Below are 25,820 nucleotides of genomic sequence, written 5' to 3'. Positions count from 1 at the left end.
CTATCCAGAACCCAGACAAGCATGTGGCCATGAGATCGATGGACAATACTGATGAACTTCTCTGGACAACCAAATTTTGAATTCAAGGTTGCCTCCATTGTCCATCTCTATAAAGGTAAAGAATAGATTGTCCTGTGACAATCACAGGGCTATTTCTTCTTTAGTCATTACTGGTAATATTCTTGCCAGAGTCCTTTGCAATAGGCAGATCCTTCACCTGGAAGATGGTTACTCCCTGAGAGCCAATGTGGCTTCAGAAAGGGTCAAAGAACAGTTGATATGGTATTTGCTGCCCAACACCTCCAGGAAAAGTGCCAGAAACAGAGCAGAGGTATGTATACGGCATTTGTAGATCTGGTCAAAGCCTTTGATACTGTCTGTTATATCCCTTCCAAAGTTAGACAAGTTTTCCTTGACAACCTTTGCTAAAGAATAACACTCCTGCCTTTTAAAGCAGTTCAATGTCCTTGAAGACAGCTCTAACAGTTAGAAAAGTTTCCTTACATCAACTCTAGTCTGCCTCTTTATAATCTTGACCCATTATTCTCATTCTATCCTCTCACAATAGGTTGAATCACAAAATCTTAGAATTAGGAAAAAAAACTTTCCCATAGTAAAACTTTTAATTAGAATAATAAGAGTCATTAGATTAGCTTGTAAGGAGACATAGAAGATAGCAATGTGTAATAAATTCAGAAATGGAGGTTGGAAACTTCTTTCCTTCTACCTTTCTTAGTGAAGGGTTTTAAATGTACAAAACAGAAGAATTTCTTTGATCTTAAATGTAACGGAATCTCCAGAGATTTTTTTTTAGTTTAAGTTTTTTTAATAGAAGAGTAACATTGTCTGACTTCAGAATGCATGCTGATTGAGGTCAAGAAATAGTTTCAGTTTTTAGTATTTATAATTTTCCCCTTCTTTGAATTGCCACCACTTAGATGCAGTACCAAGTAGATAGCAAGTGCTTTTGACTGACTGATTATTGGAATGCAACCTAGAAGAAAAACAAAAGAGACAGATGTAAAACAGGGCACGGTGGTAGAAATCCAGGTGAAGAAAAGTATGTTCTGGGTTCTCTTGGCAAAGTTAAAGCAGGGATTGCTATTTCCTTCTCCAGCTCATTCTATAAATAAGGAACTGCGATGAAAAGGGCTAAACAACTTGCCTAGATCCATATAGCTAAAAAGTGTCTGATGCCTGATTTGAACTCAGAAATAAGTGTCTTCCTGATTCCAAGTCCTGTGTTCTATCAATCATGCCACCTAACTGGCCAAGCAAAAGCATGGAGAAGGAAAAAAAGCCAGAGTAAAGATCCATTGTGGCTAGAGCAAAATACCTAAAAAACCATGAAAAAGACATAAAACTGGAAAGGTAGGCAGATTATAGTGGACCTTGAGTGCAATAATCATCATTTCAAATAAGTTGGAACTGAAAAAATCATCTAATAAGCCCTAAATAACTGAGGAAACTAAGGACTAATAGGTGATGTGCTGCCTCTAAGATCACACAGAGAATGAGCAGCAGAGCAAGGATTTTAAGCAATTATCTATGATTCCAAAAGCCAAACATAATGGTCTCTCCATCCTGCCACACCACATCCTATCAGTATTATTTTTCTAGGCAACGGAAAGTCACTAATGATTCTCAGTGCAATGAAATGAGCTGAGCAGCATTTACTCAGACAGCGGGATCGATTTTAATTACATTAGAATTTGACCTTTCTATCTCCTGACCCATTCTCTATACAATGATAGAAAAATCTCATTGCCACCAAAATCCTGGCTTTGTAACCTACTACTCCCATGACCTTGGACAAATCCCATGACCTTGGACAAATCCCATAACCTTGATGAGCCTCATTCTTCTCAACTGTGAAATAAAGGAACAGAACAAGATGACCTCTAAGATCCTTGCTCATTTTAAATTGATGATCCCATCCTCTTAAGTAGAAAAAGAGAAACAGAAGAATATTGGAGGAGAAAGAATTCTGGATTTGGAGTCAGAACAACTGTGTGCAAGTGCTGGCCCTGTCACTTCCTCCCTGTGACCCCAGCCTCAGTATCCCCATCTATAAAGAGGCTAGACTAGATGATCCCTGAGGTGCCTTCCAAATTGTAAATCTGTGATTCCATCAGTCATCCTCATGGAAAAATAGTTGAAGTAAGGGCAGCTAGGTGATGTAGTGAATAGAATACCAGCCCTGGAATCAAGAGGAACTGAGTTCAAATCCAACCTTGGATTCCTACTAGTTTGTAATCCTGGGTTAAGCCACTTAACCCTGTTTGCTTCCAGAAGAGAAAATAAAATAAAATAGCTGAGATACTAGTATGCAGCATGGGAACTAAAACAGAGTTGAGTAAAAATTCTAAAAATAATCTCTGTAATTCCAGAAATTTAAGTATGAATCTGTGTTTGTCTGGGATACTGAATGTCTTCTCTTCTTTATTTAGAATGCTAGACTTGCCCCATGCTGAGCTCCTCATCAAATCTAGCTGGTGATCAGATTAAACTGGCATTCAAATGAAGGATGAAGGGGAGTGGAAAGATGTCCCAGGAGGAATACTCACTGACAGGCTATTAGGATCACAGACATCTAGCTATAAGGGACCTTTAAAACCATGATTGCAATTATCCAGGGGAAAAAGAATAATTGAATTGAACTATGATGATGTCAGTAAGAATGGAAAAATCCAGACTGCTGACATGATGAATATATTAAACTAACATTCTTATTCTCATCCTTAACTATGCATAGACTATTTCCATGAGTTATTATCCCATTAAGAGTACATTGGGATATCAAAAAAAGAAGAGGATGAAAATAATTATGTACAGAACTCAGACATAAAAATAATTTTCATCTGGAATATTCAGATGATTAAGAAGACGGGAGAGACAAATTAAGTTGAGTCTGTCATGTAATTGAAACAATTGAAAATGAAAATTTTGGTTACCTTTATTGACTTTGGAATGGTAGAAAAGGAACAAGACATGAAAAATTTTGAAGGGAAACAGAGGACTTTATACTTGATTCTAATGAGAAGAAAATGAGTCATTAAGAATTCATTGAATGGCACAGTGGATAGAGCACTGGCCCTGGAGTCAGGAGGACCTGAGTTCAAATTCCACCTCAGACACTTAATAATTACCTAGCTGTGTGGCCTTGGGCAAGCCACTTAACCCTGTTTGCCTTGCAAAAATCTAAAAAAAAGAAGAAGAAGAAGAAGAAGAAGAAGAAGAAGAAGAAGAAGAAGAATTCAGTGAATATTGGGATGATATAACTAGACTTTTACTGAAGGAAAATCACCCTGATAGCAGTTTGAAGCAAGCACATGGTTCTTGCATAGTGTCTTACTTAGAAAACAGGTTCAGGACAATGAAGTCTATACAAGTTCAGAAGAAAGAAGATTGATCAGTTTTTCAGCAGTTCTCATTTTGGGGAGCGGGGTTGTTTACCTTTAAGTGAAAAACCTAATCCAGATAGCAATACTGAGTCCTGGGAAGATGATATGTTATATAAATAGTTTCTCTCTCTGGAGAGGATGTAAGCTCCTTGAGGATTGGCATTATCTCATTTTTGTATCCCTAGTCTGCAATACTGAATGAAATTTAATTGATGTTTAATAAATGCTTGTTCAGTGATGAGTTGATGAACTGAAAACACACAGCCATAATTTTCAGCCTAAATATCACATATCATTTTCTTCAGAAGACACATAGAAATTACATTCAGTAAACTAAGAACTATCAATATTCCTGGCCCAGAAACAGAATGATGTATCATGAAATTGATTGTTCTCTATAGAATCTGAAGGAATGAGAAATAAGTATTTCTACAAGATTAATTTAATCTGGAATTTAATGAAGAAAACTAAGAGTTCAATTAATAATCTTTTAGCACCTTCTAGCAATTCTGTTGCTCTCAGAAAATCTCTCAAATATATTTTTTGCTGTCTTCCCACAATAATTTCTAATAAATGTTCATATTTAATTTTTCTTAATAAGGGAAAAAACCCTTGCAGGATCCAGCCCTATTGATTGGGGTCAAATAATAAGGACCCAATTTTCCAAAGGCAGGATGTAGAAAGTTAACATTTCCAACCAATAAAAAGTCAGATAGAATTTGTTGGTTCTGGTATGGTGAGTGAAGCTAACCTGGCTTTAGTAATTTTTAAAATGTTTAAAGGACTATATGTAGGACAATGAATATACATGTTTTCTGTTGTTTTTGTTCAGTCCTATTCAACCCTTCATGACCTGATTTCTTGGCAAAGAACATATCCTTCTTTAACTCACTATTTACATGAGGCAAACAGTTAAATGGCCTTCCCAGAATCACAGAGATAATAAGTGTCTGAGGTCAGATTTAAACTTAGGAAGGTTAGTCTTCCTAATTCTAGCCAACACTCTCTGTCTTGCTTACCATATAGATTTCTACAGCTCCTTAAAATTCAAACTCCAAAACAGAGATCTCAAAAACATTAAAGGACTTTTAGATTGCAAGAAATCCTTTTTATACTAAAATGTTTTTACTAATATACTATTTTATACTAAATATGCTAATATTTAATGTACTATACTAATAAGGTACTAATATACTATTTTTTACTGAATTGCCCTAGGCTCACTAAAGTCCAATTTGATTAGATACTGCTTATTAAGAACCTACTATACTTGACTATAGGACTAACAAGATAAAAGGAAAAACACTTTTCAAGAAACTTGTATTCTACTTTAGAAACACTTGCTGCAATGATGGAATATCTCATAATGGTAACCCCTGGCTCTCAGTGGCTGAGACAATGGAATGGAAGTTCTATTGGCTCCTGTCACTAAAAGTGAGGACCTGGAAGTGAACTGAAGTATTGCTAATGGACCAGCCTGGCTTAATATTAAAAAAAAAAAAAGCCCAACCAAAGACTTTGAACACAAAGTATTGAATATTTTTGGCTATAGCAACATTGGTATAATTGATGATCTTTGAAAGGACATTCTTACATGAATGGTATGACCAATTCAGCAATATAAACCTCACCTAGACTTTAAATACCACAGAAATCAAATGTAATGCCACCCCTATGCTACTTAGTCCTCTGTGTTCCCCTTTCCATAACGAATTGCATTTACATAGATAGCTCAATTATTTAAGAGACAACTGGCAATTGGAAAATATTGTGCATGATTCTCTCCCATTGTATTATCACAGAGAAAAGAGATAAGAACTTTGTCCTCCCTATAGGTTCCATTCCTCTCCATTCAATGGCACACTTCATAGATAGACTTCTGCTCCTAAGGCCATTATATTTCTATAGCATATATTTCTATATCTCTATAGTATGATTCATTCTTCCTATCAAAGACATTTTAGTCCTTTTTATTCTATTATTTAGGAGCTGATATTCTGTTATTTAGGTGCTTCATGTTATTTCCTGGGTCTAACTGAAAGGTTTTTTTTTTCTTTAATCATTTGTTCTAATATTTCTCCTGTTCAGACACTCTATGACTCCTTATTGACATTCTCCTTTTATTTTTATTGCTAAGAAATTGAACCAGTTATACAAAAAAAGGGAAAAAGAAAAAAGTCAGTAACATTTTAATTCCCTTTCCTTTTCCAGGTGTAGATAGCATTCATTCTATTTCTGACGAATGGAATTCATACTCCCAGCTCCATATTCAAATGCTCATCATTGCAAAGAACCCAAGTTGAAGGTAAAGACAGTTCAAAAAAATAGCAAAAAACATCCTACCCAAAGCTACAGGTAACTAATAATTATATAAGTAATGAGATTTTAAAGAGTAGATGAAAAAACTAGAATTTCCTCAATAAGAACAATACTAAACATTTAATAAAAATAATAGTTATCCACACTTAATAAAAATCACACATATACATAACATTTCAAAGTTTGTGTTATACTGTATACTTATCATCCCATATGATCCTATAGGGACAGATAATGCAAGTGGTTATGATCCACATTTAAAAATAAGGAAAGGGAGAGGCTAGGTGGCACAGTGGATAAGAGCACCAGCCCTGGAGTCAGGAGTACCTGAGTTCAAATCAGGCCCCAGACACTTAATAATCACCTAGTTGTGTGGCCTCAGGCAAGCCACTTAACCCCATTGCCTTGCAAAAAAAAAACTAATAATAAAAATAAAAAATAAAAATAAGGAAACTAAGGCTCAAGGAAATTAACTGCCTCGAGTACAAGTAGTTTGGATGCACAGAGCCAGCACTCAAAAAAAAATCTAGTGTTCTTTGCACAATAGCTCATTGTCCTTCATGGGATCTTGGGTTTATTAATTTAGAACCAGAAAGGACAGTAGAAGTAATCAATTCCAACATTTTTTTAACATATTATAAAAGTGAGGCACAGACATGTCCCAATAACTGTATAATTATAGGCAAATTATTTAACCCCTTTAGGTTCTGAGCTTCCTCATTTGTAAACTAAGGAAAAGAATACATACCCTAACACATGTTTTAAACCTTATAAGGGTTTATAAATCACTCATAAAGTGATTTTTAACATTAAAGCATTAAATAGAGTTATTATGCCAAGGGATGACCTCTGAGATTCTGTTTAATTATAAATCTCTGAACTATGTCCAGAGAGATTCTCCAGTGTTAAAACCTGATAAGAGAGGAGCTTTCATCATCACCATCATCATCATCATCATCATCATCCAGTTGTTTCAGTCATTTCCAACTATCCATGACTCCAGTTGGATTTTTTGGAGGGGGAGTGGGAGGGGAGAATACTAGAGTGGTATGCCATTTCTTTCTCCAGTTCATTTTACAGATGAAGAAACTAAGGCAGAGTCCTGACAATAACCAAGCAATGAGCCAGGTTAGGGAGGATACAGGAGCAGTAGAATAGGTTCCCAGCTATATTGGCACCTCACTCAAAATTCCTCCTTCATAGTCTTATTAGCAACAAACAAGGAGCCAACTATCTTTGAATTGGCATAATATACATCAAATTCAAACAACTCTTTGATCTCCTAGAAATTCCTTCCAACAATCCATATCCCAACTCATCTGTTCCTGGTCATCCCATATAACTGTTGCCCATATTCTCCCAAAAGTTAGCCTTAAAGAATTCACCCACACCCAATGTGCTAGAGGCCTTTCATAATTTCTTCCAACCTCAGAAAGATAGCAATGGAGCTGCCTGTCATTCTTTGTTCTTGTCACATTACCAACCCATTTTTCTCTTCCCTGCCACATAATTTCTTGATGATTCCTCCTCTTCAGAGTACTTCATTGGTTAAATATTGAAGGTTACTCATATCCAAACACCATCACAGTTGGAATTATCGATTCGTATCAGCTTGTAAAGCATAAATGCTTACCTACTTGTAATTTTCCTGTCAAGTTGGATAAAGGGAAGTCTGAAAACCTTGATTTCTTACTCCAAGTGGGTTTATATTTCTCTGTCATGGCTACCAAAGAAAGACTCACTTAGCTAATAAAAGAGAATGATGGGTACAGTTATTCCTTCTACATTACAGGGGATAAGGGAATAGTGTCCCTATGAAATAAAAATCTGCATAAATTTTTTGCCCTTCCTTCAAACAGAGAAGTCTGAATTATTATAGTATTAATAGATAAAAATGCATTCACATTAGATGATATCTACATCTATTTTATGCATTTCTAACTTTTCTGTGTTTTCTGCTGACCTTCACATGTCATCTGCAATTCTACAAAACTCCCCCCAAAACTCCCATTTAATTTCTTATGCTGATCCAAAATATATGGAAACTGTATTAGGGGGAAAACTCAAAGTGAAAGAGTTTATTTCAAATTCATAAATCAAGGTCCCATTTATCATGCATACATTTATTCTGTATTTACTTTGTAAATACTTATATGTATATATGTTATCCCCCTCATTAGGGAATATTTTTAGTTGTATCCCCAATTCCTAATACAGTAGACACTTAATAAATATTTATTTATTGATTGATTGGTTTACACTGACCTCATTTAAATCATTCAGGTCATCAATAAAAAGATAAAGTCACAGAAAGCTAGCAACAATAAAAACTAATGATTCCTAAGAGGATTATAAGTATAACAATTACAATTAATATAATGAAAGAGATAGGAAACATTATCGAAGATAATCAAAAGAGATAGTTTTACCAATAGATAGTCAATCAAACAAGGGATCTAGGGAACTCTGACTCAGGAACCTCAGGCTGGAGAATTCAGAATTCAGTCAGCCCTTTCACAATCCAGAAGAGTCCCAGACAGAGCATCCTATTCCATTTGCCTTCTCAGCTCTGATTTCTTACTTTGGCCCCTACCTCCCTACAAGCCCTTAGGATGGAAGTGAATTTCTTTCAGTCAAAGATAGGCCCCTACTGTCCACAAAGTCACAGAAAACTCTTTGAAGGTATATTGATAGGATGAGAGGGAGAATTCTCTCCATCTAGCAGATGTTTATCACCAGCTTCCTGATCTCCTTGATGATGCCAAAACAGCACTATATTTGGTACAAGTAGTTTCTCTTCTAAATCACCAAGTTCTTATAAAGAGTATTAATTATTAAGTGAAAAGTAGTGGCCCCCAAACTGTGAATCTAGGACCCCTGGGGGATATAGAGTAATTGAAAGGGATCTGCAAAGCCATCAATGCATTGAAATTGTTATTTTAGTCTTTACTTAGCTTCCATAAAATTTGCAGAAATAACATCTCTCTGATTCAGGACAAAGATATTTAATGACAATGAATCTATTCAGGTCTTAGCTTAATGGAATGGGAAATCATAAAAGGAAATAAGAAGAGCTAAGAAAAAGGGGCCCTAGTTTAATGAATAATTTCTAACAGAAAGACACATCACAATTATTTGAATATAATAAGTTATTATTGTGATTAATGATGTGCAATCTCATTAGAAAATATAACTGAATTCATAACATTGGGGTTTTGTCAGTCTATACCTTTTAAATCAATTGATTCTAATAGAATGCCTACCATGAGAGTAGGAACAAAGGAGGATATGTGGATTTTGCTTTTTTTTATATTAAGGGATCACATAATTTTGATTATAAGAAACTGATTTTCTTTTTCATGTCCCTCATTATCATTAAAATGACACTTTCTTCCCATTTGTTTTTCCCCACAATCCAAGATAAGATATAGGCTTTTATTAGCTATAGCATCATCATAGAGTCAAGGGAATCCATAAAAGTAGATGTTACAATTATAAGACTAAAGTATGCAATTATATGTACAGAGAAATGGTAGCAAATGTAATCTCTTAACAAAAGCAGATGAGAGTCCTTTTCTGTCATAAAAAGTAATGTTAATTTTTATCGATTTCAATTTCCTTGTATTTTCTTCCAGGTCACCAATGCTGACCTAGTCAATCAAACTATCAGCCACCTGGAGATCATTTCATTGGTATTTTTTTATGATTTGATGGACCAGGGATTAATGTTTGCCTTTGATGTTTAACTCTGCTCCTTTGAAATTTCTTTGCCATTGGTGCAGGGTCAACCAGGAAACAAATGAAATTGAACTAACATCATGGGTTTGGGTTTTTTTTTTACAGTTTTAATGAATTGTGTCTGCAGAATATGGATAACATCAGTCATTTCTGTAATAAAATTTCAAAAGCCCTTATCTTCCCACTCCATTAATTCTGTGTGAAATGAAATGTTATTATGATCAATAGTCTTCCATGATTTAAGTATGATCTTTCCCCCCTTAAAAATGCCAAAAAATTAACAAATGTTCTATAGGAAGTTAAATCTTACTCAACTATAGAAATAAACCTGTAACAATGAGAATGTTGAACTATTGAGTCAGGAAGATATAGTAAATCTGGACTCAGAAACTTACTAGCCATATGATGTTGGACAAGTCAGAAACCCCCTATTTACTTCAATTTCCTTGCATATTGTCATAAATGGCTTGTGAATATTTAGTCCAGAGTGATTAAAAATTTTTTTTAATTATGACATCTTAATAAATGGCACTCCTCTATCAAGGGGAAAGGGACACTGACATCTGGAACTGCTAGGTGCACTTTGAAAGGCTTTGTTCCTCCCCCTTTATGCCAATCATTGGCTGGGGTGCCAATCTAATTGACAATTTGTCCTCATACATTTTCACTGCCCAGTTCATTATACTAATGAGCAAGAACAGCTACCTCCTTGAGCAAGCACAAAGGAAAAGGAAGTAGATCCTAGGTTAATCTCAGAACTAGGTGGGGCAGGCCTGGCCTAATCTCAGGTTTTGATCAGATTGAGGCTAAATCTTTTATCTTAACTCACATACCTGCCCATAAGCAACAATACAGGCAGACCCCAGTCTTTGTAATGTAAACTAACGATTCTCCCTTCACATTCTTATGGAACCCAAACACCCCCAGATTCCTCACATATACAAAACTGGATAATATTAACACTTACCTTCCAAAGTTGTTGAGAATCAAATGAGATAATAAGTGTAAAATACTTTGCACAAAGTCTCTTCCATCTAAAGTACTATATAAATGTTAATTACTAGTATTACTATTATTATTATTATTATTATTATTAGAATACTGAGACACTAATAATAGTCCCCATTTATATAGAACTAAGAAGTACTGCATAGAGTTTTGCATTCATTTATTCATTTGGAAACCAAGATTTTATAGATGAGGAAACAAAGGCTCAGTGAGGTTAAATGATTTGCCCAGCATTCACAGATTTGAATCCATTTCTTCCTGAATCCAAGTCTAGCCCTTGATACATGATATTGTACCAACATGACAATAGGCAAATCACTTCCTTTCTCTGAACTCAATTTCTTTATCTGCAAAATGGAGATAATAGCTTCATTACCTCAAGACATTGTTGTGAAAAGAGAAGTATGTAAATTCTAAAGTGCTACCTAAGTGTAAATTATCACAATCATTGAAAAGTTAGTGCAAACACAAATATGAATGTATAAATGAAAAAGCATTTAAGTGGTTATTTTAATCCAACCACTGAACTAAATGTTGAGGCTATAAGAAGGAAAGCAAGACAGTACATGTCCTTGAGGGAAATGACAACTGGGGACAACTGGGGCAAAGGCTTCAGGAAAAGAGGCATATTATGAATTGGTCCAAATGGTTTGGAAAGGCATTTGGAACTATGCCCAAAAATTCAGTTATACTGTTCATACTCAAAAGCACTACTAATCCTATGCTCTAAAGAGATTAAAGAAGGCTGAGAGCTATATGTACAAAAAACATTTTTTAATAGCTTTTTTTTGTAGGAGCAAAGAGCTGGAAGCTAGGAGGGCTCCCACCAACTGGGAAATGATTGAGCCAAGTGCAATATATGAATACAATAGAATATTATTATGCCTCAAGAAATGAGAAAAGGGATGGCCGGCATAAAAGAAATCTGGGAAGATTTATATGAAATGTTAGCATGAAGTGAGCAGAACCAGGAGAACAATTTACACAGAAACAATAACATTCTAAAGAAAAACCACTTTAAATGTTTGAGAACTTTGATCAAAGATGACCAACCACAGCTCCAGGGACTAATACAGGAGAGAGGAGTGAAAGATTCAAGAATAATATGAGCCATAAATTTCTAAACATAGCAAATCTGTAGATTTGTTTTGCTTACCTAATTTTTTTTTTAATTTGGAAGGGGCAAGAGGAGCTGGTATTAGGGATGACAAAAAGAAAGAAAAGAAGAAAGAAAAGAGGATCATTCAAGAAATGCATAAATGAATAAAAGAGATATGAAGAAAGATCATAAAGAAACAAGCTATCCTGAAAATAGTATGTCAAATTTATTACATACTTTTCTTAAAAATCAAACTGTATAATAGTGATTCACATTTGCACATATAATCCTTTCCTGTTCTACTTTCTATATGGAAGTCTACACTTTTCTGGTTTATTAATTTCAAAATAAAATAGAAAAGAAAAGAAAAGAACTGATTCAATCCTTATCTCTCTGGACCTGTCCCTCTCTCAACTTTCTTTTTCTTTGATGTCATGACCATCTTCCCAATCAACCAGACTTACAAAATCATCTTCAACTTTTCCTAAACCTTCACTTCCCCCTCTTCAAACACAAACACCCAGTCATTAATCAGGTCCTTAGGATTCTGCCTCCACAACAGCAATTGCATCCATCTCTTCCTTTCAACTCCCATTGTTAACTACCTCGGTTCCCACACTCATTCATCTCACTGAACTATTGCAATAATCTCATAAACTGCTCTACTTACTCTACCAATAGATGTACAGATTGTTAGAGTTGGAAGGAATCTTTAAGTTGATCTAGTCCAACAACATCATTATACAAATGAAGAAACTAAGTCCCAAAACAATTAGTGAGTTTCCCACACTCCCAAAGCTGGTTCATGAAAGAACTCTTTTCACTAAGCCCCATTGGAACTTCTTTGCAATTTATCCTTCAAAATCTTGACCATATAATGTTAATATTTCATCTCTATAATCACCTTATCCCTGTATTCAAAAATCCTATATACTTTCCTATGCCTACTGAATAAAGAATCAACAACGTTTTCTGGTATTCAAAAACCTCCACTTTTTTTGTCTTGTACAATTAGTCCTTTTTCATATTCCATATTTAATTAGTCCTTCATTCATCAAGAATTTATTAAAGTAATGTTTAATGCCTAGCCTTAGGCTCAATGCTTTAGTTTTGACAGTTCTCATGGAGTTTAGAACTAGTAGAAGGGGCGGCTAAGTGGCATAGTGGATAAAGCACTGGCCCTGGAGTCAGGAGTACCTGAGTTCAAATCCAACCTCAGACACTTAATAATTACCTAGCTGTGTGGCCTTGGGCAAGCCACTTAACCCTGTCTGCCTTGCAAAAACCTTAAAAAAAAAAGAACTAGTAGAAGTATAAGATATAAATACTGATATCTATATTCCATAATATTACACTATAAAGACCTCAGAATAGTGAATAACAGTTCTATATGAAGACTAAGTCCAATCATTATTGGGAATTTGGAAATATTTCCAGGGAAAAGTGATTTTAAAAGATGGACTGAAATTCCAAAGGTAAAAAGAAGGAAAGGAGACATTTCTGATATAGGAATTAATATGAGCAAATATATAAGACATGAGAAAAAATATATTTAATATCTTGCTTGGCTGGACCATGAAGTTCATGGAGGGATGTGATATAAGTTAATGTTCAAAAGGTAAATGATATAAGATTGAAAAGAGTTTTGAATGTTGGACAAATGTATTCAAATTGTATACATTAATGCACACATACTACTTAGAATATATACATATATGTGTGTTTGAGCACGTTAATTTTCAAATCTTTCAGATCCTATTTTCCTTCTCTTTTAACATTAAATCTAGTTTTAGAGGTGGAATGGAAAATATATATATACATATATTATATGTAATATTATATATAATATTATACATATATACATATATATATATATAAAATACACACCAGATAGATTTTATATAGAGAAAGCATATATCTAATATGTTCATCTATAATTCCCTATATCTATCTTAACTTTTCTTATCCTTGCTCTACTATTCCAATTTCACCCTAGTCAACAAGCTGGGGGGGAATTAAAAAATTAAAAAACCTGAGCTTCAGTCTCAGAACTCCCACTAACCCATTCTATGACCTTAGGCAAGGTCTTCCTCTTCCCTGACCTTTAGATTTTCTACATATAAAGTAAGAAGATATTCTCAATAGTATTTTAAGTCTCTTTCAAAATCTAAAATGATTTAAGGCAAAAGAAAGGATTTTATAATTGAAAAACTCATGAACTTGGCAAAAGTCAATATTATACTACAACATTCCATTTCTAGTATTTTAGTAATATAGATAGGTTCAAGTAACTGTGACCCATACCCCCACTGGGAACCATATGAGTCAAGTATCCAGCATTCCTATTTTAATGAGATTATTTCCTATTTCCATTTCATTTTATTATTGTCTTAATACCCCTAGGGAACATATCAAAAACAAATGCAAAATTGAAATGTCCAAGTAATGATTGTGAATGCAGATAGTTGGATGAATGTAGAAATCTACAATTCAGATAATAGTCAAAGTGACAATGAGAAATCAGCAAAGAGCAGGATTGAGCTAATGGGTAAAATGATCAACATAAATCTTCCTCCAGGGTGTAAGAAGATGTCAAGTTATTAAATCACTTTGGTTAATATGAAACCATTTCACTAATCTTTGCACATATACATTTATCCATCTTTACAGTGATTCTTTTGAGTAAGTCAAATTTACTTTTCACTATGTTTTCCTGTTTTACAAATAGGGAAATTGAATCATAGGATAAAGAATATTTTTATAACATTTACATAGTGCTTTAGAAAATATTTTCCCTGCAATGATCTTGTGAATTATTGGAAGAAAAGCTATCAATAATCCTCATTAACAAATGAGGAAACTTCAGTCTACAGAGTTCAGGTAATTTGATAAGGACTCCATAGCTAAATAGATAGTGACTGAATTAAAATTTGTTTGGTACACCAGATATATTAGTCTTTTAATCATTTCTATATATACTTACTCTATTTACTCTAGCAATAGATAAACAGATTGTTAGAGTTGGAAGGAATCTTTAAGTTGATATAGTTCAACAACATCATTATATAAATGAAGAAACTAAGTCCCAAAGTAGTTAAGTGAGTTTCCCCACACTCCTAATTAGCAAATGAGGAAACTTCAGTCCACAGAGTTCAGGTAATTTGACAAGCGCTCCATAGCTAAATAGATAGTGACTGAATTAAAATTTGTAGCATTCCTAGAATAATCCACTTCACATCTAAAAAGCTCCTCTGAGAGTTCCTTCTCTGTTCACAAGCTTTTTATTCTTCTGCATAAAGAGACAAGACTGAAAGAAATAATTACTGATAACCAATGATTTGGGAAATTTCAGATATTTCCCTGTAAGATGAGCAAATTCATTATAAAACAGAAAATAATATGAATGGGAACAACATGAAACAAACCGACAGCATCAATTGGGAAATGTCTACAGCATGGATGAAGTTAGAACAGTTGTTAGTGAAGACTTTATAATCTTCATTCTAACCCCACTTGCCCATTTAGACCAAGAAATTAAGTGAAGTCCAGAAACAACTCTACTTGGTTTTATGTAGTTAAATATCTTCTCCGTCACTCCTCATTATTATTGCCTAGTTCTAGCTTAGGAGCCCATACCATGTGCAATGAAGACAGGTATTGACTCCATACATCATAAAGTCTTTGATCCCCACATCAAATATTTCTATAAAGTGTGGGAAATAATACTTTTACTTCTGCTCCCATATATTATTGTAAAGAAAGGCATTTGATATGCAAATACTAATCATTTTTTAATTACAAGGAAATTTTAAATTACAAGGAAAATGTTTTGAAATATTGTAAAATAAGTCTAATAAAATTAAGCATTCTGAAAACTCAACAGGAAGCATTTTTGAGCAAGAAGACAAATATGAGTTATCAGAAGAAACCAGTAGGCAGAGCTAAACAAGGCTACTCCTGCCTCCCCATACTACTCTAAAAGAGATTATATTCTACTGGGATGGGGAAGAGGAATAAATGCAATTATAATTAAATAAATAAAATGCATAAATTAATGGAAAATATTGTAAGAAGCAGAGCAAACTAGCAACAGTGGTCATCAAACAATTAACTTAATCATTATACACTTACTATGTTTCCTGTAGCAACTGACTACACTTTGAAAAAAAGGTTGCAGGTGGTAAGGAAGGAAGATATCATTGAAACCATTTATGTAAAGTTGCAGAGGTGAGAGAAGAAATCTTGAGTATAAGGAACTATCTCTAAGTCTAATTCCTTGACCTAGGTGGTATATGAATTTAAGTGTAATGAAAAGGAAGTAAAGGAGAATAAAATGAATGAGTGAAATGTTAAGTGGAAACCATATTATGGAAGGCTTTCAGTGTCAAACTGAAGGTTCTATCTACAGAATCCCTGACTGATTCTTTTTTCCTTTGGGTTTTCTTGGGGTTAAGTGACCTGCCCAAGATCATACAGCTAGGTAATTTTTTTAAGTGTCTTAGGTTGGATTTGAACTCAGGTCCTCCTGAATCCAGGGCTGATGCTCTATCCACTGCTTGACCTAGCAGCTCCCCCTGATTGATTCTAAGAGCAACCCTAAATCAGTTAATCAGCTTACATGAAAGTAATACTTAAAAGAACAAAAAAAGTCTCAAAAGCATGCATTGACAAAAAAAAACTTCAAACTTGACAAACTCACACTTTACTGGAAGACTGAAATTTAAAACATTTAAATGTGAAACTACTGCTAAGACTATCAAATTTTACCTTCACCTAAGTTCTGTACTATACAAGTAATTCCATTAAAATCCTTATCTCCTAGCAAGATAGACCAGAGCCTGGATTCATTTTCCTGTTTTCTTTTCAAAAAACATAGTAGTCGGGGTGGCTAGGTGGCGCAGTGGATAGAGCATTCAATACAGTTCTTACACAATCCCAAAATCTTTAGTGTTATGTGAATGCTCAGATAATCATAGCTGGTAGACCTGAAGATTAAAACAATAGATATTATCTGCAGAAATTTGATATTCAGAGAGATCATTCATCCTACACAGGAGAAAAGGAATGGAACTAGTACACAAAAGAGTGAGAGGACATAGATATCTGAAGGAAATTTTGAGAGAAATGGAGGAAAATGCACAGAAAGGATAAAGATTAATAATGAAATAATGCATAATTAGGAACATAGGGAAATTGCTATCATGGAACATATCCATTTTAGCACCTACAAGAAGGATAGGTGATAATAACTTCATAATAGCTTCACCTAAGAGTGAAGCTCAGCAGAAAAAAAAATAGAACTAAAGCAATATCTTCTAGACAAAAAAAGAAATGAAAATCATTTTAGCAGGAAACCACAGTTGATACTTTGGAAGCTTTAGTTCCATGAATACACAGGGACTAAAGAAGGGATGGATAAATAAATATAAATGTCATTGTTCAGAGAATAAAAGTATAAAAGAAAAAAAGAGAAAAGATAAATAACAAAATAATAGAAATAAATCCTTTTTTTTAAAAGTGTGGGGAAATGATATTTTAAGAAATTAATAAGATAAGCTAAGCAAGAAAAGGAGTCTACTTGAGAGATAGAAGGAAAAGAGGGGAAGAATTAAGTAACTAAATGAAATCAAAAGAGGGAAAAGGAACATATAAGCAAAACTCCAAAACTGTAGAAAGGAATAACAAACTATACAGGGAATGCTTGAAGGGAAGAAGGAAAGGGCCAGGGGGGAACAGGGTTGCCTTCTAAAAGATTATACTGACTGAAGAAACATAATATTGTGTACAAAGAGGAAGAGAGTAAAATTTAGAAAATAAATATTAGAAACAAATGGAGGAAGATAAAAACCTAACTTTCATGACTTTAAATGCTAATAGATTAAATAATCCAATAAAATTAGATTAAAACACAGATTAAATAAGAAAACAAAAACCCCACAATATAATGCTTAATGAAAAAACATATCTGAAAAAAAATGCCGAATAAAAGTGAGAAGCTAGGGCAAAAAAAAAAAAATTTACCATACATCAAGGGAATCCAAAAAGCAGGAATTCTAGTCATGCTACCATACAAACTAAAAATAAATATTCAAAGCATTAAAATAAAGGAAGCTACATTGTGCTAAAAGAAACTATAGACAAGAAACCAATATTAATATTAAAGTTATATGCTCCAAAACCTTTAGTAACCCAAATTCAGAAAGGGAACAAATGAGCAACAAGAAGTCATGTATTATAACACAATAGTGACAGGAAATTTAAATGTCCTTTTCTCTGTTTTGGATATGTCTAATAAAAAGATAAACAAAAGAGAAAATATAGAATAATTACTAGATGAACTAGAACTAAAGACTTATAGCTTCTAAATTTGACTGCTAAATTTGACCACAAAGAAATTTTACAAATCTTACCAAAAAATAACCATGTATTAAGATATAGAGATAATACCCAAAGAAATTTAAAGCAGAAACAGTAAAATGTATCCTTTTCAGACCATGATGCAATAAAAATAGTCCTTAGTTCAAGACCTGCAAACTAAAGGCATAGACCCAAACAATACCCTTAATAAGTGAGTCAAAGAACGAATCGTAGGAACAATTAAAAATTTAGTGACTGGTTTAGTGAATTGCATATGCAATTTGAGTAAGTAAGTACAAGAGAAGACATTTAAGCATTAGAAGCAAAATAAACTAGAAACTTTAAAAAAAAACCTGTAGAAATAATACAAAAAATAGACTAGTTCTTTGAAAAGAACCATACTATACAAGTTATTATCAAAAGCTGAATTATCAACTATCCTAACAGATTTCTTATAGGAAACACATGTAGTCCTAATGTCTAAACCAGGAGATGATAAAGCACAGAAGAGATACTATAGACCAGTATCTTTAATAAATATTGATTCTCAAATTTAAAAAAACCTATCAAACAGATGGTAGAAATATATCTTAAAAAATCATTCATTATTGCCAAGTTCAATTAGTTCCAAGGATGCAAAAATGGTTTAATATCAGAAAAACAATCAATGTATACATACTGAAAATAAAATATTAAAAATGACATGATTATATCAATAAATGAAAAAAGATTTAGAAAAAATTCAGCATGCTGAAAACCCTACCAAGTATAATCATAGAGCTATTTTAATATTATAGAAAATATCTTTCTAAAACCCTAAACAAGCGATCAGCATGCAATTGAAACTTTTCCACTAAATATAAAAATAAATCAAGGATTCCAACTTTCCCCACTATTATTTTACTTACTTATTTCTGGAAATGCTAAAAATAGCAATAAGATAAGAGAAAATAAAAGTATAAAGATGGGTAAAGAGAAGATAAAAATATCCCTATTTGTTGATGATATGCTGGGTTACTTAGAAAATCCCAGGCAATCAGCAACTTATCTGAGACAATAAGTTCAGCAATGTTGACAGGTTATAAAATAAATCTTAAAAAATTAAGCATATTTTTATATAAAAATAGTAAAATCCAAAAGTCAGTGATAGAAAAGGAAATCTCACTCCAAATAAATGTATAAAGAATCTCGAGCTCAATTTAAAAAACCACACAAAACAATTGTATAGAATCAATCCTAAAGAAAAACTTAAATAGCTAGAATATTCAATGCAAAAATAACAATAACACCAAAATTAATTTATACTTTTACTGCTATACGTGTCAAGTTATCAAAATGAAACTTTATAAAATTATAACTTGATAAAATTCTAACAAAATTAGAAAAACAAAAGATCAAAAATATTGAAATTTATTAACAGAATTAGAGATGAAAGAAAAATGCCAGTTGAATAGTCTAAATCAAATTGAGGATAGCCAACAGACTTCGACATTGCTTAATGTTAAAGTTAGGGTCCAGTAGGTGAAGACGTCATCTGATTGGGCAAATCAGAACAATTTGTTCCAATGGTCATGAAGGTGACTGAAGCAGACTCTAGACAAGGCATAGAACTTGGTCAGATATCAAAAATATCAAGGTCATCCACTGCATTCTGGGCTATTGCCAGGTGTCCTGATTTTTGTCTTACCACTGGGCAACTCTGCCTCACTTCAACTTAATTCATGGGCAAGTTGAGACATCACTCATTCATGATGTCATTGGTCTTCTTTGAAAACAAAAAACCACAACAACAAAAGGGAAGAACCAAAGTCTGTGAAAGTAATTATAGAAAGTTATCATTTAAGAAATTAATCTATAGCCAAGTATCTAGTATATAGAAGCTGGGAAACACTGAATGTATCTGCTCAGTTTGTAGTCAGCTGGTATAGCTCAGTTTTCAAACACCACCTGGTTGATTTGCATAAATATAGCACCCAGAAACATTTCATGAAAATCACATCCCAAAGGAAAAACTCAATACCTATTTGTGGACCAAGGACATCCTACAGGAGAGCTCTGGAGACTGCTCAGATCACTAGTGAAGAAATAAGCAACACAAAGCTTGATTTTTTTTGTTTTGCTGATTTGTCTAAATTTTAGAAACTTTTTTTTAGCAATTCTGTTGTTAAACATTTATTAACCCACTCCTGCCTCACTCAAACCTGTGTACTATGTAATTCTTTACTTGTTGCTCAATCATTTCAGAAATAGCCTACTTTTCAGGACCCTATTTGAGGTTTTTCTGGCAGTTATTAGAGTGATTTGCCATTTCCTCTCCAATTCATTTTATAGATGAGGAATTAAGGCAAACCAGGTTAAATCATAATGCCCAGAATCACTTGAAGATTTATCCTCAGGAAGATGAGTCTTCCTAACTACAGGCCTGGAGCTCTATCCCCCCAGCTGTCTTTACAGAGGCTAATTATCTGTTTGACTGCAATAGATTGATAAAGGAGTTTAGGCTTCATTTGTTAGCCAGTGGGTAACAAGGAAAGTTTTATAGTTTTATCAGTAAAAAACAAGAGTCCTGTAATGCCTTTGGAATAACAACACTTCTAGGCTGCATTGATTTCTCCAAAATGAGTTTCTTTTGTTAAAACAAGCAGGAACAATGTGGTCAGTAGGTTTTAAGAAAATTCCCAGGGAATCCACGTGCTGGAAGGACTCAAGACTTCAGACAATCACAAAGTTTGCCTCCTCAGAATCTTGTCACTTCAGAACAGTTCAACATTACCTTTCAGGTTATTGAATTATTGAACCCCTACAACTGGGGTCTCAATAGACATTAATCATATGGCAAAGCCCCAAGAGAGATTCAGTACTTCTTGAAGTGAGACCTGGCATAGAGAGTTGTACATAGTGTGTATAACTAGAATTTTAATTTAAAATGGACCTTATTTAGGCAATTACACAATGCAACTCAAATTACAGTCTTCTTCCTGCCAGTTACAATGGTATCCATTGTTCCCTCAATGTCAAGGAAGAGTGAAAACAAACACATTTTCCTCTAATTTAATTTTTCCGCTTTGTGCAGAATCGTCAAAATGACCCAATTTTTTCCCACAACCATTTTAGAAAATCTCTGTTTTAATGCAGCTGCATGAGAATAATGTTAAGCTTTACAATACCTTTATATGGAAATTCCTATGCATCAAAGTGAGGCAAAGAATAATATGTTCAAACCAAGATTAAATCTCTTGAGGGTGCCTTATTCTTTCTCAGAGTTAAAAATCTGTTTGCTTGTATAGTAAAACTATACACTAAAGGTCACTCTTCCCATTTCTTTGACCTTACTAGGGCTGAGCAGTTTGACACATGTTAAAAACCAAGTAACTAAACCTCAGAAAGAGAAATATCATTGAAAGAGTAGCAGGTAAAAAGATAGCAATGGAGACCAAGGAATATAAAAATTGTTCCTTTATCTATAAAACAATCTGCTATTCTCCCTGCATCTATCTCCCTCCCAGTGTGTCTTCCTACCCTAAGTATCCAGAATTCCCATGTAACTTTTTTAATACAATGGAAAGAGCACAAACTCTGAAATCAAAGATTCTGTGTTCAAATCCCAGCATTATTACACACAGTCCATATGACAATAGATAAATTATTAATCTCTCTGGGTTATTAGCTTCCTCGTCTACAGAACTAGAGATGTACTAATAATGGGATGGGCTTTGAAGCCTTCCATTTTTAAATTATAATATTCCTATGATCTAAAGATCTTATGTCGAAGAATTAATAAATGTATTAACTCTCTAAGGATATTGTTTTTAAATAGAATTTCAAGTACATAACACATAAAATAGTATCAAATTACAAGAAAATGAAAGTATATAGTTTCTCATTCATACCAAAAAAACCCTGAGAATTTCCTAACAATTATCTGAATTATTTATTCTTCAACATTGTTAAACTCCACCAGTTCTATCTTTATGATTCAACCAATCAGTTTATTCTTGGTCATGCTGAATTGACTGAATGTTGGGGTAGGTTGAGGAGGAAAAGTGTGAATTAATTAAATTAGTTGATTCACCTGTAGTATAAACCCAATCCCACCCTGGAGGCTTTCTAGCAAGGCGAAGAATAAAGTCAGTTCATTGTATTCTAAGGACATTACAGAGAAGGAAACTGAGACCCAAGGAACTTAATTAACATTCCCAAATTAACACAGATGGTAAGCATGAGAAGAGATTGGAACGCTGTTCTCTGAATTCAGAACCAGTAGTGTTTTCAACTGCACCTTGTTACCCGGTGCTCACAGAAGAATAAATTTTAACCAGGAAAACTCAGATTATTACAGCAAAAGTCTTTTTCTGATTTGAATCATGAAGGTATCTGGTTCAGCTTCTATGTTTCCAATATTGATGTGCAAAATGATCTCATGTAGGGTAGAGAAATTTCCTCTATACTATTGCCATGTTGGCACTTTCTCTGCAACCTATAGTCTTGGAGAGTTGCCAATAGCATTAAGATGTTAAATGATTTGCCCAGGATTCCACATTAAGCAAACTTCAGATACTTGTACCCAGGTCTTCCTGGCTTCAAGAATGATTGTTTATCCATCGCCCACCCTAGCTTCTAAATGATTAGTTACTAAAAAATAAAAAGATAATACATAATTTGTAATGAAAAGAAATGAATCCCTTTGGGAGCAGCTAGGTGGCACAGTGGATAGAGCACCGGCCCTGGATTCAGGAGTACCTGAGTTCAAATGTGACCTCAGACATTTAATAATTACCTAGCTGTGTGGCCTTGGGCAAGACACTTAACCCCATTGCCTTGCAAAAAGAAATCTAAAAAAAAAAATGAAATGAATCCTTTCATTGGTCCCTTTTTAAAGAACTGGAAAAATAACCAACTAATCTAAAGTTACTTATCCTGTGTTTTGCAGGAACAATTCATACAAATATTACCAAAGTTATTCAAGCACACAAGTTCCATAGTCAGGAGCTGAGACTGCAGAAACCAAGGAAAATAACAGAAAATGGAATGAGGAATAGATTCATTATTAAACATCTAGCAATAAAGTGCTTTATGATTTGGTTGACTGATTATTGAATTGTGCTTCCCAAGGTGATTTTCACTTCTAATTTAATTCAATTCAACATAATTTGCAACTTTGAAGAACCCTGCAAGGACTACCTTCCATATGGATCAGTTCTGCACTGCTGGTCTCCTTCTCCCATCTTCATAGAAGCCCACTTCAAGAATACTAAGTATCATTCTCTCCCCTCCCCTGATAAGGGGTAAAAGGGTAGAGTCAGACTGGGTCACAGCCCAGGATGGACAACTGGAATCCATCTCATCTATAGTTCCTAAAGCAGTCTGTTGGTGTGTGTGTGTGTGTGTGTGTGTGTGTGTGTGTGTGTGTGTGTGTTAAAATCACAGATCTTTTGAAATGCTACATACTCAACATATCAGTGCTAACAAAGAGAGACAGAGACAGACAGACAGACTATAGACAGACTACAGACAGACCTGAGGCTGATAGCATATTATTTCAGATAATACTTCTGATTATCTTCTTATTAAAAAAATGTAATATGTACATATCTGACCTAATACCTGTGCATATGAGGTGTTGGAATCTGGGAGTCATGCTGTTATAGCAATAGCTTGTGTATTTAAATTTTTCTTCATCTCGAGCTAAATAAAAGGAAAATGCTATTCACCAACCTCATCAATAAACTGGTGGAACTATATGTAACACTGAGAGAAGAAATGAAAAACTCTTGAAAGGAAAACAGAAAGAGAGGTTTCTAACTGGCACTTGGAATTGGGGAGATGGGGTGGGGGTTATTTGGTTTTTTTTACTCCTCAGGGCAAAGAAAATGTATTTACTGGGTTTTCCCTAGGCAAATGGCTTAGCAGAAGTGGTTTGGATAACTGAATAGCTGGAAAAACCCTTCCTCCAAAGGAGGGAGATCCAAGGGACTGGGAAGAAAGAGTCACAGTCCAAAGGCTCAAAAAAAAGGGGTGAGGGGTGGCTAGGTGGTGTAGTGGATAGAGCACTGACCTTGGAGTCAGGCGTATCTGGGTTCAAATCCGACCTCAGACACTTAATGATTACCTAGCTGTGTGGCCTTGGGCAAGCCACTCAACCCCATTGCCTTGCAAAATCTAAAAAAAGGGGGGGCGGTGAGAAAGGGTATAATCTTGACTTAGATCTACCTGAGTTCAACAAACAGCAACATTGCTGATAAACTAGGATCTGACTTATTCTGCCATCTTCCCTCATTCCCTATTTCTTCTCTTTTTGGAAAAATCTGGCAATTTACTCTATACCAGTCCTCTGATACCACTCCTATTTTTCATGAGCTTTCAAAGATCACAGCAACAGGACCCTGGAATGTAGCTGCTCTGGGCAATGGGAATTTAACTCATCAGGGGTAGCTAGGCATTGTCACAGTCCACTGTTATTGGAGTGACCTTGCTGTTATGGAAGGAACCCACATTCAAAAAGTCAAGGATACCCACAGCATCCAAACATCACCAGAAGGCCTGTTTCCCATCAAATAAGACCGATGGAGTGACACCAGCTATGGAAAAGGCAGTGAGAAGGATGTCTTTGCAGAACATACCCCTCACTCTGCTAAACATAATGTGCACTCATATATATGAGGGCATGGTCCCTCTTCAATTACAAAGGACAACTACTAGCTAGGCACTCCCTTTCTAGCTTCCTACCTATCTTAGGATCCAAATTCCTATTCAGCATTTTTGTTTTGTCCTTTTCTGTGTACATGTTATTTTCCTTATCAGAGAAGACAGACAAAAAGGAGGTAAGTAGTTGAACCTTTTCTCCATATTTTGTTATCATCATCTCAATTACTCTAAGACGTCCCCCTAAACATTGTGTCCTTTTTCCTCCTCATGTTTTGAGTTAATGTGAGATATACTTTCCTGTTTCTACAGGATGATACAAAATGAATTAAAAAATGTTTCATTTGTTCTCAAGGAATTATTAATGTAATTGTTGCTAGTCTTTTTTAACTGTGTCTAACTTTTCATAACCCCTTTCAAGGTTTTCTTGGCAAAGAAACTAGAATGGTTTACCATTTCCTTCTCCAGGTTATTTTACAGATCAGGAAACTGAGACAAACAGGGTTAAGTGACTAATCCTGAGTCACACTACAAGTAAATGTCTGAGAGGAGATTTGAACTCATGAAAATGAGTTTTACCTGACTCTCAGCCTGGCACTCTATCCATTCTTTCACTGGCTACAGGGTAGATAAAATACCAGCCCTGGAGTCAGGAGGACCTGAGTTCAAATCCGACCTCAGACACTTTATAATTGCCTAGTTGTGTGACCTTGGGCAAGTCACTTAACCCCATTGCTTGCAAAAAGCAAAAAAAAAAAAAAAACACAAAACAGCTTATTTCTGACTTGCAATTTTGGGTTCAATAAAATTCCAGTTCAATGTATAACAGACTATCAAATCACAAGAACAAACCAGAAATTCAAATTTCTTTTTGAGGAATTTAACAATGATATATTTGGTTGTATCTTCACTAAAATAGTTATTGCTATATTTTTAGGAAGCATACTCATCAGATAATATATATATATATATACATATATATGGAAATTTAAAAAGAAAAATTAATAACATTAATTTTTTATTAATCCTCCCATGATATTTTCCTAATGAGCAATTAATCCTAAAGGCACCAGAATCCATATAGTGTTTCAAAATGTGATAGTTGCTTCCAAAGGAGCTTCAATACACCCAGCATATCAAAGACATTTTTAAACTTGACTTTAAAATTTTTAAATTAGTTTTCCTGATGAATGAATAGATCTTTTTCCTTCTATAACACAATTAATAATAAATGAGAGTTGTCAAGAGTTATG

The 25,820-nt window shown here is 34.2% G+C and overlaps 1 long non-coding RNA gene across 1 annotated transcript in view; it reads right to left on the bottom strand.

The window, feature by feature from the left end:
- Positions 1-660: 660 nt before the first annotated feature.
- LOC141496105 (uncharacterized) overlaps positions 661-25,820 on the bottom strand; it is a 98,665-nt gene continuing 73,505 nt past the window's right edge. Inside the window, exon 7 of the long non-coding RNA XR_012470934.1 lies at positions 661-994. This is a non-coding gene — a long non-coding RNA (uncharacterized LOC141496105). The remainder of the gene's footprint in view (positions 995-25,820) is intronic.

This window comes from Macrotis lagotis, chromosome 8 (genome assembly GCF_037893015.1).
Source record: "Macrotis lagotis isolate mMagLag1 chromosome 8, bilby.v1.9.chrom.fasta, whole genome shotgun sequence".
In the NCBI taxonomy this organism is placed as follows: Eukaryota; Metazoa; Chordata; class Mammalia; order Peramelemorphia; family Peramelidae; genus Macrotis; species Macrotis lagotis.
The sequence above is the reverse complement of the archived record's forward strand: the minus strand, read 5'-3'. Positions and strand labels throughout refer to the sequence as shown.